This window comes from Erythrolamprus reginae, chromosome 2 (genome assembly GCF_031021105.1).
Source record: "Erythrolamprus reginae isolate rEryReg1 chromosome 2, rEryReg1.hap1, whole genome shotgun sequence".
Lineage (NCBI taxonomy): Eukaryota > Metazoa > Chordata > Lepidosauria > Squamata > Dipsadidae > Erythrolamprus > Erythrolamprus reginae.
Window position 1 is genome coordinate 278,024,948 of NC_091951.1, and position 17,741 is coordinate 278,042,688.

Here is a 17,741-nt window from a genome sequence, read left to right on the forward strand (position 1 = left end):
TTTTTAATTTTTTTTCTTTTTTTCCCCTTTTGGATTTCTAGGTATGGTTTTCCTATCACAGTAAATGAGGCTAAATGTGCATAATTTTGGAAGAGCTGTGCATGTGTGTACGTGTGAACATACACATACAGTTAATATAATAGATAATGTGCCTGTGTGTAATATGTATGTACACACATGGCATATATACATAGAACTAAAGAGTATATTTTGGATGTTCAGTAATAGTAAATAGATAGGGAAATTGTATCTCTTTGAGGCAAGGAGAGGCCAGGCACCCTAACCCGTCAATGACTATTTCAGCTTCAACCGCAATAACACAAGAGCATGCAACAGATTCAAACTTAATATGAACCGCTCCAAACTTAACTGTAAAAAATACGATTTCAACAATCGAGTTATCGAAGCGTGGAACTCATTACCGGACTCAATTGTGTCCACCTCTAACTCCCAACATTTCTCCCTTAAACTCTCCACGATTGACCTCTCCAAGTTCCTAAGAGGCCAGTAAGGGGCGTACATAAGTGCACTGGTGTGCCTTTCGTCCCCTGTCCAATTGACTTTCCTTTCTCTCACTTATCATATATATTTTCTTTCTTTCATATATCCTCTCCTCTAAGTTCACTTTACCCTTAAATATATTACTACATGTCTATTTTTCTTCCTATGTATTTGTGTATTGGACAAATGAATAAATAAATAAAATAAATAAAAGTTGGCCATCTTTAAACCAGTCACATGTCCTTTAAGCCACCCTGTCACATGATCATCAAGCCACTCCCACCTGGTCAGAGGCCATCAAGCCACACCCACAAAATAAGCCATGCCCACAGTGTGCTAGTAAATTTTTTTGCAGCTCTTCACTGGCTGGCAAGCATGGGAGGACGAGGAGAAAAAATACTTTTGTGCACCTTGCACATTGTTCCCCTCTCATGTGGAGCAGTCTAAGGAGTTGAGGTGATGGAGGACATCAAATCAGATTCCAGTTTTTCACGTGGCCTCTTAGGAAAATTAATTACCCACTCCTGTTCTAATCTATACTTGAACCGAAGCAATGAACAGGAGAGGAATTTGTTCCATTTATAGTTTTAATGCAAATCTATTCATTCTTTCCAAAGCAACAGATGAACATAAATCTATTAGTTAGGATTTACACTTCTCCAGATTTTAGATTATAAAAGTGCATACAAAAATAGTTATTTAATTAATTAACCGATTCATCTCTGGAGCTGTCCTATTCAGCACATTTGTCAGTGCATGTAAGGCAAAGTGCCCCCAAACAAGTATCTGAATATAAACGAAAGATAAAACTGTTATATTAAGGCAGAATACATAGCAAGAGTGAGATAATTCTCATACCTGATGAGGAAATTTAAAATGGGGGAAGGGGAGGATGTGAAAATCAGATTCATTGATGATTTTGTTTACCCCAATCTATGCATAATAAATCTATTCTGAGGATCGACACTTGGAGAAATTGCATAATGTAATCAGTGATTCTGATTTAAAATTCTTCAGAAATGTTCACCTCGGTCTATTCTTTTCATAGACTAACCCATTCATTTAAAAAAGTTAAATAATTATGAAATTATTAAATTAAATAAACAATGTTCCAGAGAAGAATGATAATACAAGTACTGTTCCATAAAAACAAACCAGGGAGAACACCTAATTACATGGATATCAATGTAAAAGGAATACAAAAGGAATGCTAAATTGATGTATATACGCTAAAGGGATTTTGTGTGTGTGTGTGTACATACAATATATATATTTGTATACATATATACAGACACACAGTGTCTCACACACACATAGATATACTTACTCATAGTAAATCAACAGAGAAAGTCAATCTAGTATTTACAGAGTTTAAGATAAATCATAGAGAAGGATTTGTTTCTCACATACATGCAGGGGGGGTCTACTGCCCAGACCCGAGGTGGGGGGGCGCAGTAGGGTAGCAAAAATGGAGCTCCACGCTAGAGCACCCAATTTGCACTGAAAGATGTTGAAAGAAAATGCAGGGCATCTTGCAGAAGCCACGTCCCCAGTGTGGTAGTAAAAAGTTTGGTAGCCCTTCACTGCATACATGTTAAATATACTCCTGTTACTTCAGGATAGAACAAATGTCTTTCTGCAAGATGAGGAATACCACAAACTACTTTTGTTGCATAACATTTATTTCCAGAGAAGTATGAACTACTTTTACATGTCTGAATTGGCACATTCTGGAAGAATTCCCCCCCCCCCCTGGAGACAGTTGAATGTTCCTTTGCTGTTTTGTACATAATTATTATTTATTTAATACATTTTTGGGTTGATTCCAGTAAACTTATTATTATTATTTATTGGATTTGTATGCCGCCCCTCTCCGTAGACTCGGGATGGCTAACAACAGTAGTACAAAACAGCATGTAAATCCAATACTAAAACAGCTAAAACCCCCTTATTTGTAAAACCAAACATACATACAAACAAACATACCATGCATAAATTGTAAAGGCCTAGGGGGAAAGAATATCTCAGTTCCCCCATGCCTGACAGCAGAAGTGGGTTTTAAGGAGCTTACGAAAGGCGAGGAGGGTAGGGGCAATTCTAATCTCCGGGGGGAGTCTCAAGGTCTTCAGCTCCCCAAATTCCCCAGCCAGTTGGAGAGTTGAAATCCATATTTGTTGAAGTTGCCAAGGTACAGAAACATTGGTTGTCAATACCATTATTAAAACTAAATTCAAGCAGTACAAGATTAATGCCAATCCTCTAAGGTATCCTAAACCTGCCAAACAAAAACACAAAAGCTAATATTACTTTTATTATAGGGTAATAGAATAGTTCCTGAATGTGCTTCCTCCTCGCTCCCTCCTTTTATTTCCTAGGCAGAGTCACAGCTGAGATGCTTTCTCAAATTATATTTATGTCTTTCACTCAGGTTTATTTCATTAATTAGATTATTATTAGAGTTGGAAGGGACTTTGTAGGTCACCTAATCCAGGGGTAGGCTATGTTGGCTCTTCTATGACATGTGGACTTCAACTCCCAGAATTCCTGAGCTAGCATGATTGGCTCTGGAATTCTGGGAGTTGAAGTCCACAAGTCATAGAAGATCCAACGTAGCCTACCCCTGACCTAGTCCAACCCCCCACTCAAGCAGGAGTCAATACACCATTTCAGACAAATGGCAGTCCAATCTCCTCTTGAAAGTTTCAAGTGTTGGAGCTTTCACAACCTGAAGCAGGACTGGAGGCTAAAACATATAAAGGATGGTTGCTGGAAGTTGTTCTACTGGTTGATCGCTCTCACTGTCAGAAAGTTCCTCCTTATTTCCAGATTGAATCTCTCCTTGGTCTGCTTCCATCCATTATTCCTTGTCTGACCTTCTGGTGCCTTGGAAAACAGCCTGACCTCCTCCTCTCTGTGGCAGCCCCTCAAGTATTGGAACACTGTTATCATGTCACCCATGGTCCTTCTCTTTGACAGACTGGCTATGCTCAGTTCCTGCAACTGCTTTTTATATATTTTAGTTTCCAGATCCTTTATCATCATGGTTGCTCTCTTCTGCACTTTCTCTAGAGTTTCAATGTCTTTTTTGTAGTGTGGTTACCAAAACTGGATGCAGTGTTCTAGGTGTGGTCTAACTAAGGCTTTACACAGTGGTGTTAGTACCTCCCTAGTCTTAGATTTTATCCCTTTGTTAATTCAATTTAGGATTGCATTGGTTTCTTTGGCTGCCGCTGCACATTACTGACTCCTATTTAGTTGGTTGTCCACCAAGACTCGAAGATCCCTTTCGGTTATCTGAATGTTGTCCTGCTTGTAACTCTTCCTCCTATACCTCAACATTACTCCTTCTGCCCATTACAATTTCCCAGGATATGTAGCAAATTCCTTTCTCCAAATAACCATTGTTCTGCTCACACAGGATGAGGGCCTGATTTCCTCTAATTATCTCAGTGATCTGTAATGAATTTAACAGTCTGCCACATATACTAAAGGTCCAACACATCAAAACCAAATCCTGAACCTGACTCGGTAGCCAATTGTCTGTCAGTTAGAATTTTTATGTAGCATTTCTGATCACTTCTGTCAGCATGTTTTCAACAAGTTTAAGCCATGCAATGTTATTTGATTTATGCAAATATGAGTCACCATAGGAGATACCTTCAGATGAATCCAAGATTTTATTTACTACTCAGGAAGAATTCAAATATACAGATGTAAACCAACCAAAGGTGCTTTAATAATAGAACAATGAAACAAGTGTTCTAGGGTCCATCATTGTACAGTTTATCACAGCAGAGTTGTTTTTATGGGAAAAATAGGAGAAGAACTACTGTATGTGTAATATGCTTGCTGCCTTAGTTATTTGTAAGAATAATAAACAAAATTTCAAAGTTCTCCATAGTCAGTTGCCAAACGCAGTATCATGAGATAAAAAGAATTAGAAGAAAAGTAGGCAGTAAGATTGTTAGTAGATCCTCTGCAATGATCTACTTTTCCATGAACATATTTTTATCTATGTCAATTCCAGGTGGGAACCTGTATTGGCACTTTGTTACTAGACATTTCTGTTCCCAGACCAAACATTGACATGTTGTTTGTGACAGACCACCCACAAAGGTGACACAATAGAGCTCTTTGGCAAAACAGGAAAGGATTTGTATACCTCAGTTATAATTCTCATATATGCAAGTACATACATGCATACATATGAACAAGGAATTAAGGTCAATATAAAATTGCCAATATATCATGTCCATACAGTTTATGAAAACATGAGGCAAATTAAACTGCCAGCTAATAAAATATTATTATTGTAAGCTGCCCGGAGTCCATTTGGAATTGGGTGGCATATAAATGCTACAAACAAATAAATAAACAAACAAAAGTAATATTAATCAAGAAATATGATATCAAGGATTGACTTAACTGAATTTGTATTGGTATTTCTACTGATAATATTATCATAATAATAATATACTGATAATATTCTTGAAAATATACTGATAATATACGGATAATATACGGATAATATACTGATAATATTCTTGAAAATATATTCTTTATAGTAATAAAACTTGTTTAACTTTTATGAATAATGATTAAGACATACTAGACCTATTTTGGGATGGCAATAAACAGAATAATTCTATTGTGCAACATATTGGCTCACTTCACAAGTTATTATAGTATTTTCTTATACCTTTTCATTTCCAGCAGCTAGTCTTATATTAATAAATTTACAAATGAAACTCCAAAATATTCTTTGGACATGGCCCTTTAGTAGTAATTTGATCAGTTCCAGAACTCAGAGACTAGACATTAACTCTAGTTAGTCTTGACAGGTAATTCCTGGTCTGGCTGAAGAAGTTGTATAGGATCAGTTACATAGATTACATAGTGCTGATTAGTATTTGGATGAAATTCTTTTAGTCAACACAAATGTTGTGGACTAGATGGGAAAAAAAGACAATAACTAAACTTCCTCATTATTATGAAGAAAACTGCATGGACACATCCATGAAGTCATGTTTGGTTGTGCTCATCTTAAAAGAAATTGTAAATTTTTAATTTGTCTGAAACTGGAAGATCGGTTTCCAAAAGCCCAGGATTCAATATCTGAAAAAAGAAAGTAGTGACTTTGTCATTTTATTTCATTTCTTACTAATTGGCCAGGAGTTACTGTCTGAATTCATAAGTGTCTATAAAAGGAGGGCAAGTGATAAAACACATTTCACAATGCTATGATGAAAAGTCTTGTCTCTTTACTTTCTTGAAATACAAAAGGCAGAACTTCACTCGGGGTATCATAAACCCTTTTTAAAATTTTGTCATCAATATGGTCTCCTTTTGTGATTAAAACAGACAAAATAGTATTAAAAATAGAAATTTGGGGAAGACATCTTTAGTAGCAACACCACCCAAAGTCATAAATCAGCATGTTCAACTCAATCATTCTGAGCCTCATCAACCAAAGAATAATGCAAACAAGATTGAAAATTCAAAGGAATAGTAAACAGTAGCCTGAGCAAAGACTATAGACTAAGGAATGCTAATAAGAAAATTGCTGGATTGGATTTGATAAATAAGCCATAGGTACCTTTTTCCTCATGTAAAATTAATAGGTAAATCTATATGTCCCAATAATAAAACACATCAATGCACAAGAGGCTGTGTGAATAAACAGTTTCAGCAAACAGCAACTCAAAATGGCAGATTTTAATATCCTCCTTTTCCTCAACATCAAGTGCAAAAAAGGCCTTATTACTTGCAAAGAACAACATTTTTTGGATGAGTTCTTCAGTCCTTTGCTATCTTGTACTTTCTATTTTCCCTAAGATTGGGAAGTTGTCTGGCTGGTGATTTAGACATGTTTTCTCAACCATAGCAACTTTAAAATGTGTGGACTTCAACTTCTGCAATTCTCTGGCCAACATGGGGATTCTGGGAACTGAACTCTACATGTCTTAAAAGCTACTGAGGTTAAAGAAGACTAGTTGAGACTACTAATGGGTTGCACATCCCATTGCTACAGATTTGCACGTGACACTTCTGCACATGTGCAGAAGCCTCTGGGCCAAGTGGGAGGAGCCTCCTGCTACCACCACCATCAGTTTGTAGATCGAGGCCATATTGATAGCAACCCACCACTGGTTGAGACCAAGAAATATCCACATAGAAGAAACCAACCAGCTCAGGGAGTGTCCTCTAGAGGAGAAGAGTCTCCTCCTCCTCCTCCTCTTCCTTGTCCAGCCCCAAGGTTTGCAACCCAACATCTGAAGGGCAAGAAATGCAAATATTTTCAAAATGTACTTAAGCAATATTCTAATTGTCATTGCGGTGGGGGGAGCAAATATCCCATAAAGTTATCATTTTTAAATAAGTAAATATTCAAGGCAGTCTTTATTTTAATATTTTAATGTTGAAATGGGGGTATGTGGAATCTCCCATGCCCTCCTTTTTGTTTGATACCATTTGAAAAACAATGGCTTAACTGAGAGCCAGCACTTCTGACTTGATCTGTCAGACTGAATAACTATAGTAGGGTTTTGCCTACAGTCCTTCTCTTAATTCCAACATAATAGTCTGAGTTTTAATATATATTTATAATCTATTAGAGCAGCTTGAAGGACTCCAGGCATCTGGCAAAATGCAAATTTCTTCAATTGATTATTTCTACCTCTCCCAAACAGTGGTGAAAAAGTGATTGCAAGCCAACTTTTTATACTTTAAAGGAGGAATTCTGCCACCTAAAACCAACCCTAACCCTAAGATCAAAGGGTAGGTAATTCTGAGACATAGAGAGACAGAACTTGGAAAAATTACAGATCTGCAACCAACTTAAACTATCACAATGTACAGTAAATTTGTGAGAATATTAATTTGATATTCTAGGAAAAAGGAAGAGGAAGAAGAGAAGGGAGCAGCGAAAGAGAAGGAGAAGGAGAAGATTATTACGTTTCCCAAAATAATTCCCAGATAGCAATAGCATTTAGATTTATATACTGCTTCATAGTGCTTTTACAGCCCTCTCTAAGCAGTTTACAGAATCAGCATATTGCCCCCCAGCAATCTGGGTCCTCATTTTACCCACCGCGGAAGAATGGAAGGCTGAGTCAACCTTGAGCCGATAGTGAGATTTAAACTGATGAAATGCAGCTAGCATTTAGCTGAAGTAACCTGCAGTGCTGTACTCTAACCACTGCACCATCCCGGCTCAGTACCATTACAACACTACACCAGCCAATCACTTCTGGGTTGAGTTCTCAATTGTCAAAAACATTTAAGAGGAGGCTGGATAATCATCTCTCAAGGATTTTACAGCTCAGTGAAGAGAGTTGGAGTAAATTATTGTTTGGTCCCTTCCAAATTTACAATTCTATGATTTTCTCTCTCCTTCTCTTTTATGTAATTACAGAATGAGAAGGAAAATTATACACAATTCTCATAGAAAAATACAACACTTCTATCCCAAATTGGTGCAAAGTGACTAACATTATGAGAAAAATCACATTCTATCCAGTGGAGAAATTTCAGCTAATTAATACTATAGGATTCCATAGCAAGTTATAATGATACAAAAATCACGGCACACTTGGAGCGAGCTCACAATATGAGGCTGTCTTTTTTACTTGTATTCTTCACAGGGTTTGCACCATGAAATCATAGCACATACTTTTGTTCCTTGGCCATCACTATGCAAAAGTGTATCAACATCACTGTCTCGGAAATCATAACTGTCAGAGATAATCCCCTAAATCTGTGTTAAGGAATTCAGCCAACTTGTAACTTGAGCTTGAGAATAAAAGGTATCTTGCTTTGACAATAGTATTCATTACACACAACATTGTGGCACTGAGAATTAAATTGCCTAGGTTTGGATAAACATTATACATTTCAATCATTTGAAGATGTACCAAGTGAAAATAACTGTCCAATTAATAACTGGAAAATAACTGTCCCTTTGGATACGCATGTTGGTCATATTGTAATTGAGTTGGACAAAGGAATGTCCACAAAGCCCAATACTTTGATCACATGCCATCTTAACTCCCCTTCTCCTCATCCTACTGCAGATACCCATGACTAGAGTTTACCTTCTATAATAGTATGGGAATAAAAGTCCAACACCCTCTTTGCTTCTCTAGTCAGAAAAGCATGAACCTGTTCTTCCTCTGTTCAGGGAATAAGATGCATGGCCAAAGAAAGCAATGCTCCTAAGCCAGCATGCACTGGGTTAGGTCTAGCATAACTGGCTTTTTGATCTAACATTCCAACGACCAGAAGAATTCAGCAAATCAGGGCTTACCAGTCTATATTTTAGGCATATAGCACAGAAAGCCAAGAAAATATTGAAGAGAAGCCATCTCTTAAATGTGTAGCAACACTTGTCTGTTCTAAAAGTCAGCCTCCTGCTGTTCACATTTGTATTTAATTTGTGAACAGTAGGCAGAAATTTGGAATTCACAAACACTCTTCCTCCCAATCTACCACATATTTTAGTCTGAGAAATAGTTATTAAAGTGACAGTGGTTTTTTTCCCCTAAGTTGAAAGTCTGCAAATGAAACATGCCTACTGACCCACAGAGAATATGATTATTTTCTGCCATGCAAAGGACCTCTACAACATGTTGGGAATGTTGCCAGAAAACTGACATAGGGATACTTTTAAAAAGTCTTCTTAATACTTTGTGAAGAGGCATATTTAGACAAAATGGCCAGACAAGATAGTTTCAATCTCAATGAACAGCTTTTCTGATGGACTTCATTTCAGAGCATAAAATATGCATGTGCTTAACAAACCAACTTGAACCTACGCACAGTTCTTGGGATGAAGAATCTGAGAGGCCACTTAAATTTTCCAGTGAAGATAAGAAATATTCTTGAGAGAAGCTCTTTAGTGGTTATATGGCTGTGAACAGTAACTGGGTTCATTCATAGTTTAATCTTTTGATTTGCTGAATAAGCTGCACTAAGAGTTGGATTCAAATAACTTGTGAAACCATGAGGCACATCTTATAAACCATATTGATCAAATGTAATGGCAACTGTGTTAAAACAAAACTTAGTTTTTCTTATACTTCTTTCAGAGTATAGAATGCATCTTTAATCCCCCAAAGAGGGTGAAAATGTGGGTGCGTCTTTTACACTGAATGTAGCTCTAGATATTTGGAGAATGATAACAAAGGTGGAAATTAATAAAAGAATGACCAGCAGCAAGGTCAATGGGCAGTTATGGGTCAACTATAGAAGACCCAAAGCACCAAGTCAGAAAGGTTGTTTTGGAGAAAGTCTATCTATGTGGTTACTAGTTGTTGATACTAAATTGATGACACTTAATCAACCAATTAGCTAACATACCTAATACATACAACATAATATGTTAACAATATAATCATGACACTTATTGGTGGGTTTTTTTAACCCCTCTGAGCATGGCTTTGAACTATGGTGCTGGAGAAGGCTCTTGAGAGTCCCTAGGACTGAAAGGTGATCAAACTGATCAGTCCTAGAGGAGATCAACTCTGACTGCTCTTTAGAAGGCCAGATCCTGAAGATGAAACTCAAATACTCTGGCCACCTAATGAGAAGGAAGGAGTCACTGGAGAAGAGCCTAATTCTGGGAACAATTGAGGGCAAAAGAAGAATGGGATGATAGAGAATGGGGTGGCTGGCTGGAGTCACTGAAGCAATTGATGTGAGCTTAAATGGATTCTAGGGGATGGTAGAGGACAGGAAGGCTTGGAGGAACATTGTCCATGAGGTCACAATGGGTCAGATCTGACTTTACAACTAACAATGAGCATGTCTTAGACTTGACAAAGTGACAGATCCATAGTGCATTAAAGTGAAAAGAAAACTTAATGGCTTGTACTGTTCAAAAGTTTTTAAAATATCATTGTCATCACTTCAATCCATTTTGCAGACTTTATCTACTGAGTTTACTTTCTAGTTTTAAATCCCACAGTGATTTTTAGGGCTTCAGTCCAGGAGAACAGCCTTACAGCAACACCCCATGGCTCCATCTCCTTTAGCAGATCTTTCTCTAACAGTGCTACATTCAGAAAGAAATGTTGGAACAGGAAGCCTATTGGTTGATCTGTTCTGTAGCTGGCAGGTCAAAGATTAGTTGTGACATTACCCAGACAGGTGTGAACAAGCTGGGCAAGTATTCCACTTCTTCAAATATGGCAAACTATTACAATGCAATCTCACACAACAGCATGTCTCATCCGATCCGCCTTTAACTTTCAGATAAGCTTTGCACTAGTCCTCCCTTCCCTGAAAGCAAGTGTTAGAATCCAGATTGTCTTGCCATTTGGCACCATGGACAGCTCTAGGTGGCCTCAGCCAATAAATAAAGACCTTGCTTTCATATCTGTCCAATGCTTTTGTTGTTGGATTCCTCTGCAGCAATGAGCTACTTCAATGGCAGAGAGATTTCTAATGCAGCCTGCAGAAGACTAGCTATTAATGTTAAGTGTCAAGGATAAAAACCTCTTAAAAGAATCTCTCCAGTGTGAGTTTTAAAAAACTTCTTTGCCGTACTGCCTGGTAAAAATGCCAGAGGACTGACACTGGACAATTGAACTTGTTATTTTTAAAGTATGCTTTATAATAGAGAGGGAAGGGACATTTGTTTTGCTCAGATGTAAATGAGAACTTATTTTGTGTGTTTGAAGTGATCCACTAATCAAACCTTATTCAGTCTTTCAAATCCTCACTTTTCAAAATTCCAAAATATACTTGTGGCCGTGATATAGAAAGCATTTATTATATAATGAAGACATTTTTCTGCAGAAAACATATTGCAAACAACATACCCACACCCCTATATTTTAAGAATTGCATATGATTTTTAGGGCAAACTTGCCTCATCTCAGATTGACCATCAAGGGATAGCCACAAAAGTGAGGAGCTTAGAGAAACTGAATTGGACAGATTCACACACACCCCAAAAGACACCCAGAGAAACTGAAACTGACATAATCTTTCTGTCCTGTTTCTCCCTGACCCATAAAGAAATAATTAGGAAGCAAAAATAAGAGCGGCTGAATAAGTAGTAAATAGCCCCAAAGGTGTTTTTTCAAGAATTTTCTGGATTTTCTTTGAAGACATTCCACTTCTTATCTAAGTGAAATGTCTTCAAAGAAAATTGCAACTCCAGTTGCCTCTTGAAAAAGCACCTTTGAAACATCCATGACCTAGATGACTGAGAATCTCTGTAGGTGTTCCTTGCCTTCTTAATTTCTTGCTAATGCTCTGAATGTTGACTCACTATATAGGACATATAGAGATGGGAATAAAAGGAACCTTCAGCATTTGCTCAACTTGTCCATTTTGGCTAAAACGTGATCTGTGAATGAAGTGAGGATATCATTTTATGGGTTCCCTTCTCTACATGTGCAGTACAGAGCTTTGATGTTACTTAAAAGGGGGAGTAATAGAAGATGAACATATAACTGATAAAAAATAAATATCTTTATTTTGTGAGCCGCCCCAAGTTTTTGGAGAAGGGCGGCATACAAATCTAATAAATTGAATTGAATTGAATTGAATCTGTCATCTTTAGGATGAAAATAGTCTGCCAGGGGTGGCGCAGCAGGTAGAGTGCTGTACTGCAGGCCACTGACTGTATATCTGTAGGTCAGTGGTTCAAATCTCATCACTGGCTCAAGGTTGACTCAGCCAAACAAACTCAAAGCAATTAACACGTAGCTGTGAAGTCGTCACAGCTACTCTCCTTCAGACCTTGTTTAACTCACACGGTTAACTATGATTTACTTTCAGAGTCCAGATATCAAAGCACAGGGTCCTTGGAGAATCCGAAGAGTCAAGGCAAATCCACAATCATGAACAGATAGTCTTCCACACTGAGAGGCCGGCACGCTGCCCATTTAACAGCAGCCCTTATTAGTTGAACCACACCCAACCACAGGTGAACTCTCTTATCTCTTGTAATACTTACGTAGCTGCTCTTTCCTATTCAAGGCTCTTTGTCTATATACATCAATAAATGTACATTTTGGCTAAAACGTGATCTGTGAATGAAGTGAGGATATCATTTTATGGGTTCCCTTCTCTACATGTGCAGTACAGAGCTTTGATGTTACCTAAAAGGGGGAGTCCAGTGAAGATAAAGAGGATGATGCATTGCTTCCTAATGGACTGCCTGCCAGGCCCCACTCTGAGGGACCCATTTCACAGTCACTCCCTGTTTCTGATGATACTTCGCTGCCCGAAGCAGTTGGCAGTAAAACAGGCCTTTGACACTGAGAGGATTCACCCACATCCACCCCCACAGTCCTTGGGGCAGGAGCTGGCCCAGAGCCAACCATGACAGATCATATACTGTAATGTAAATAAGCAAAATAAATAAATAAACAAACCCTCCCTGTTTTCCTCTTCCTTCAGAAAGCATACTCTTTGTGTAATGATATTTTTTTTCCTGTGGAAGAAAACAAATAAAATATAGTATGGTGAAACAAACAAGCTGATATTTTATTTCATTTTAAACTGCTTTATATTTTCATAGGAGATCAGAGCAAAGCAAAAAGGGATGAAACCTCAGAGATGGCATCAACTGGCCTTCCACATCCCCCTCAGGAATTCAATAGTAAGGCCACAAATGGATGAGGGTAATAGTTTCTAATTGCAAATGGAACCAAAGCCACAATATGTTTGACTTAGCCATCACCAAAACGCAAAACAAGGTGCATCTGGAATTACTTTAGTAACTTTTAAACAAAAAAAATGGATTGAGATTAATCCTCAACTAATTATTTACATGGTTATAAAGGAAATGAAAAAAGGCTGTTTGAGTGGAGTGGTTCTGGCAGGCTTATTTATGGCTGTATGGGACCTTTTGATTCACTGCTCTGTAACGTCAATCGACCTGAAAAGGTTTTGATGCATTATAAATGAACAATGGAAATAATCTCACATGGCCCTGTTGCCAATTTCCCTAAGAGAAAATGTGGAGGGACTAATAGAATTTACTGCATACTGAAAGTTATATTTAGAGAAAGTCAAGGAACTGCTGTTAGCATGAGATTTTATGGGAGAACTGAGGACCAAATGGTGATCTTTGAGGCTATATCAAATACACAGCCTTGGAAGCCTTGAATCTGCAGATCTATATGATTTTGTGTCCTTATACAGAATCCAGTGAAACTTTATACTGAATTTTTCAGGAAGGGCATTCATGATTAATGCATCACATTTTCACCAAAGGAAAGTGGGCCATGTTAAGAGAGCCTATGGTTTCAGTATGTGGAATACTTTTGCAATGTGTATGGGGATTTTACCTGGCACTGTTTATTAAAAAAAGTTTCCCCTTCCAGTTGTGTCTAAGTCCAGTTGTGGCTCCACCTCCTCCCCCCTTTGGCCCTCCACCTGTTGCTATGGCGCAGGCCCCAACAAGCCCCGCCTACCGCCTCGCGTTACAGTAGCTTGCTTTGGATTCAGTCTGGCTCCACAGGGCAGTGCTCATCTCAATTCACAGTCAGCATTCTCCAAAGATGTTTCTGTGATTATGAGGCCAGCATGACTATACGCAGTGATGGGCTGCCCAAATGTTTACTGCCACACTGTGGGTGTGGCTTATTTTGTGGATGTAGCTTGATAGACATGTGACTGGGCAGGAGTGGCTTGCTGGCCATGTGACCAGGTGGGAGTGGCTTACCGATCAAGATAAGTTTTCAAATAGGTGCTTGAACTCTTTTTCAGTTGATTAAGTAACATTATTTGAATAGCCACAAAAAGGACAAATGATAGGCAGCATTATTTGTTGAGGAGCACAGTAACATTTTAAGGTTTTGAACCCACAAGGTTCAGTATGATAACAGATCAGGCAAGTAGCTCAATTTTCTTTAATTGCTATAAAAGTTCAGTTCTAGATAATGATTAAATTGATTAAAGCATTTATGGGTAAAAACTTATTATTTAATTATGTCCTGTTTTAAGAGTAATTAAGGATCATGTTAAGGTACTAGAGAAGGAAGGACAATAAAAAAAACTATTAAGTATTCAATAAATAGTGCATAAATTTACTACCCCCACTGTGTCTCCCCCTTCCCCCCGTGGGGGCAGCAGCCCATTACTGACTATAGGGCAAAAGTCTACACAGAACGTTGTTACCTTCCCACCACTGCTAGGTGGGCAGGAGCTGGCACAAGAACAGGAGCCTGTAATAAGGTACTTGGGTTTCAAACTGCCAGCCTTCGGGTTAATCACTCAGCCACTGTGCCCCCTTAGCACTAATTATTAGTAGCAACAAAATCAATTTGTTAATATGGATATACAATATGGAAGGAGACTGAAAGTTCATTCTAAAGATATTGCATGGTGATCTGTGGCCAAAACCCACTATGTAAGAACTGGTAAAACAATACTTTTGCTGATAAAAGAAATTTCACAGTAAAGTAACCAGGCTTCGTTGCTTCTTTGCAATTTATTACTTATTTAGTAATAAATTGCAAGGGAATATTTCTTATTAAAGGAATGATTCTATGAGTTGCATTGCAAAAAAGAGAACCAGAACCAGATTATTTGTGTGTCGTATTCAGGGGTGGGTTCCACTCACCTTCGCCACCAGTTTGCCTGAGCATCCCCTTGTGCAATTTTGCTTCTGTTCATGCTCAGTAGCAGGATTCAGCCTGAAACACAGCTGAAGAGCTGACCAGCTGTGCTTCTGGGGAAGAAATAAAGGTCAGAATTAACCCAGAGGCAGGTGGGAAGGCCCTTTTTCAAGCAGTGGAAGAGGAGGACCCATCCAAACAGGGGGAAAATTGCTAAAAAATTCAAAAAAATGATGGTGGCACCTACGGACTGGCACCAGCCATGATGTCACCAGAGGCTTGATACCAGTTCTGGTGATCCAGCCCAAATCAGGAGAAATCCACCTCTGGCCATATTCCTTCTTCCATGGTGAGGTCTCCGAAAAAGCTTTTGTGTGATTCAGTTACATAAGATGACATTTGAACGTCTATTAATTGTGCTATTGCCTTGAGATATCAGTACTGTATTACCACAGGAAAAACGACATCAAACACTGCATGTGCAACGTAAGACACACATCACAGCATGAAAACATTTTAGCAGCTTCTATTAAGTGTTTGCTTTGCAGCTTTTGGACTGACTCTTATGTCTGGGGAATCACATTGTGGGAAATGTCAATACCAAGGCAATGCCCCTAAATTAATTCACAAAGATAGGTGAATTCCCATGATGCAGAAGCTTATTTTCAAAGGTTAAAAAAAAAGAATATCACTCATTCAGAATTAGTAATTACCTAATTGAATCTGACCATGAATTTGGTACCATTTCAAATCGCTGAAACTTCAATCAGCCAACGCCTGACTCCATTAGCTTCTATAAACCTCAGTTTCTACCAATTTCCCATTTTTGTTAATAATATGCTATTGGCTCATTTGTTCTAAATTCAAGTTCTATTACTCCTGCTCTTTATTACACAGCACTATTTAAAATGTTGAGGGATTTCTAGATCTCTTTATAAGGGAAATACAGCCATTTTGATATCCAGCTACCTATAACTACTGACAAAATATCTGGTCTTTCTCCCATCTCTGAACTCAAATATGAGGAGAAAAGTGATGGCTTTTTTTGAAAATAAAAGAATGACTTTCTTTGAATTAAACATACTAAGCTGTTTTTATCAATATCATGTCAATATAAGTGCAGTGGTACCTCTACTTATGAACTTAATTTGTTCCATGACAAGGTTCTTAGGTAGAAAAGTTTGTAAGAAGAAGCATTTTTTCCCATAGGAATCAATATAAAAGCAAATAATGAATGCAATTGGGGAAACCTCTCTAGGAATCTCCTGGGAGGGAAAAGGGCCAGAAAAGGTGGGGAGAAGCCTCTGTGGGGCCTCTCTAGGAATCTCCTGGGAGGAAAAAGGACTGGAAAAGGTGGAGAAAAACCTCCATGGGGTCTCTCTAGGAATTTCTTGGAGGCCCTGTTTCCTCCCAGGAGATTCCTAGAGAGGACCACAGAGGCTTCTCCCTGCCTTTTCCGGCCCTGTTCCCTCCCAGGAGATTCCTAGAGAGGCCCACGGAGGCTTCTCACTGGGTTTTCTGATTACAGTTTCGGGGCCTCGGATTTGTAAGTGGAAAATGGTTCTTGAGAAGAGGCAAAAATATCTTGAACACCCGGTTCTTATATAGAAAGGTTCATAAGTAGAGACGTTCTTAGGTGGAGGTACCACTGTACTCTGCAATTTATCCAAAGTCATAGGATAGTGATGGTGAACCTATAGCACATCTGCCACAGGTGGCACGGGAAGCCATATCTGAGGGTAACCTATGTCAGCTCCAGTGTGCATGGACATGCTGGCCATCTGATTTCTGAGCTTCTTTTCAACCATTTTTGCTTTCCCCAGGCTTCAGGAAAGTCTCATGAACCCTGGAGAGAGTAAAAAACAGCCAAACAGGCCTAGGGAAGTCTGGAGGCTTCAGTGAGGCCTGTACGCATGTGCGGGAAGGAGCACAGGGGTGTGTGTGCATGCATAGGGGGACAGTGCGGGGGTTGTACACATGTATGGGGGATAAAGTGGTACCTCTATCTAAGAACGCCTCCACTTAAGGACTTTTCTAGATAAGAACCGGGTATTCAATATTTTTTTGCCTCTTCTCAAGAACCATTTTCCACGTACAAATCCAAGCCTCCGAAACTGTAACTGGGAAAGGCAGACAGAAGCTTCCATGCAGCCTCTCTAGGAATCTCCTGAGAGGAACAGGGCCGGAAAAGGCGGGGAGAAGCTTCTGGGGGGCCTCTCTAAGAATCCACCCTCCCTGTGGTTTCCCCAATCACACGCATTATTTGCTTTTACATTGATTCCTATGGGGAAAATTGCTTCTTCTTACAATCTGGTAATGGAATGAATTAAGTTCGTAAGTAGAGGTACCACTGTACCTGAAAGGAACCATTCCTTCCCTCCCTCCCTCCCTCCCTTCCCCCCTCTCTCTTTCTCTTTCTTTCTTTCTTTCTTTTATAAATGCTGTGTTATCTTGTCCAGGAAAAGAAGCCTTAATGTTTCCAAAATCATGCCCAAAGCTGGGAAGAAATCAGAATAATCTTGTTGAAAACCAACAAGGTGGATTATTTCTGAAGCAGCCCATGACTTCTGCAAAGCCCTGCATTGTAGTTTGTATATTTCAATTCCAGGTTGTGGGTCTTTTTGTGTGAATTTCCTGCAGGGAAGACACACTGATTCAGTGATC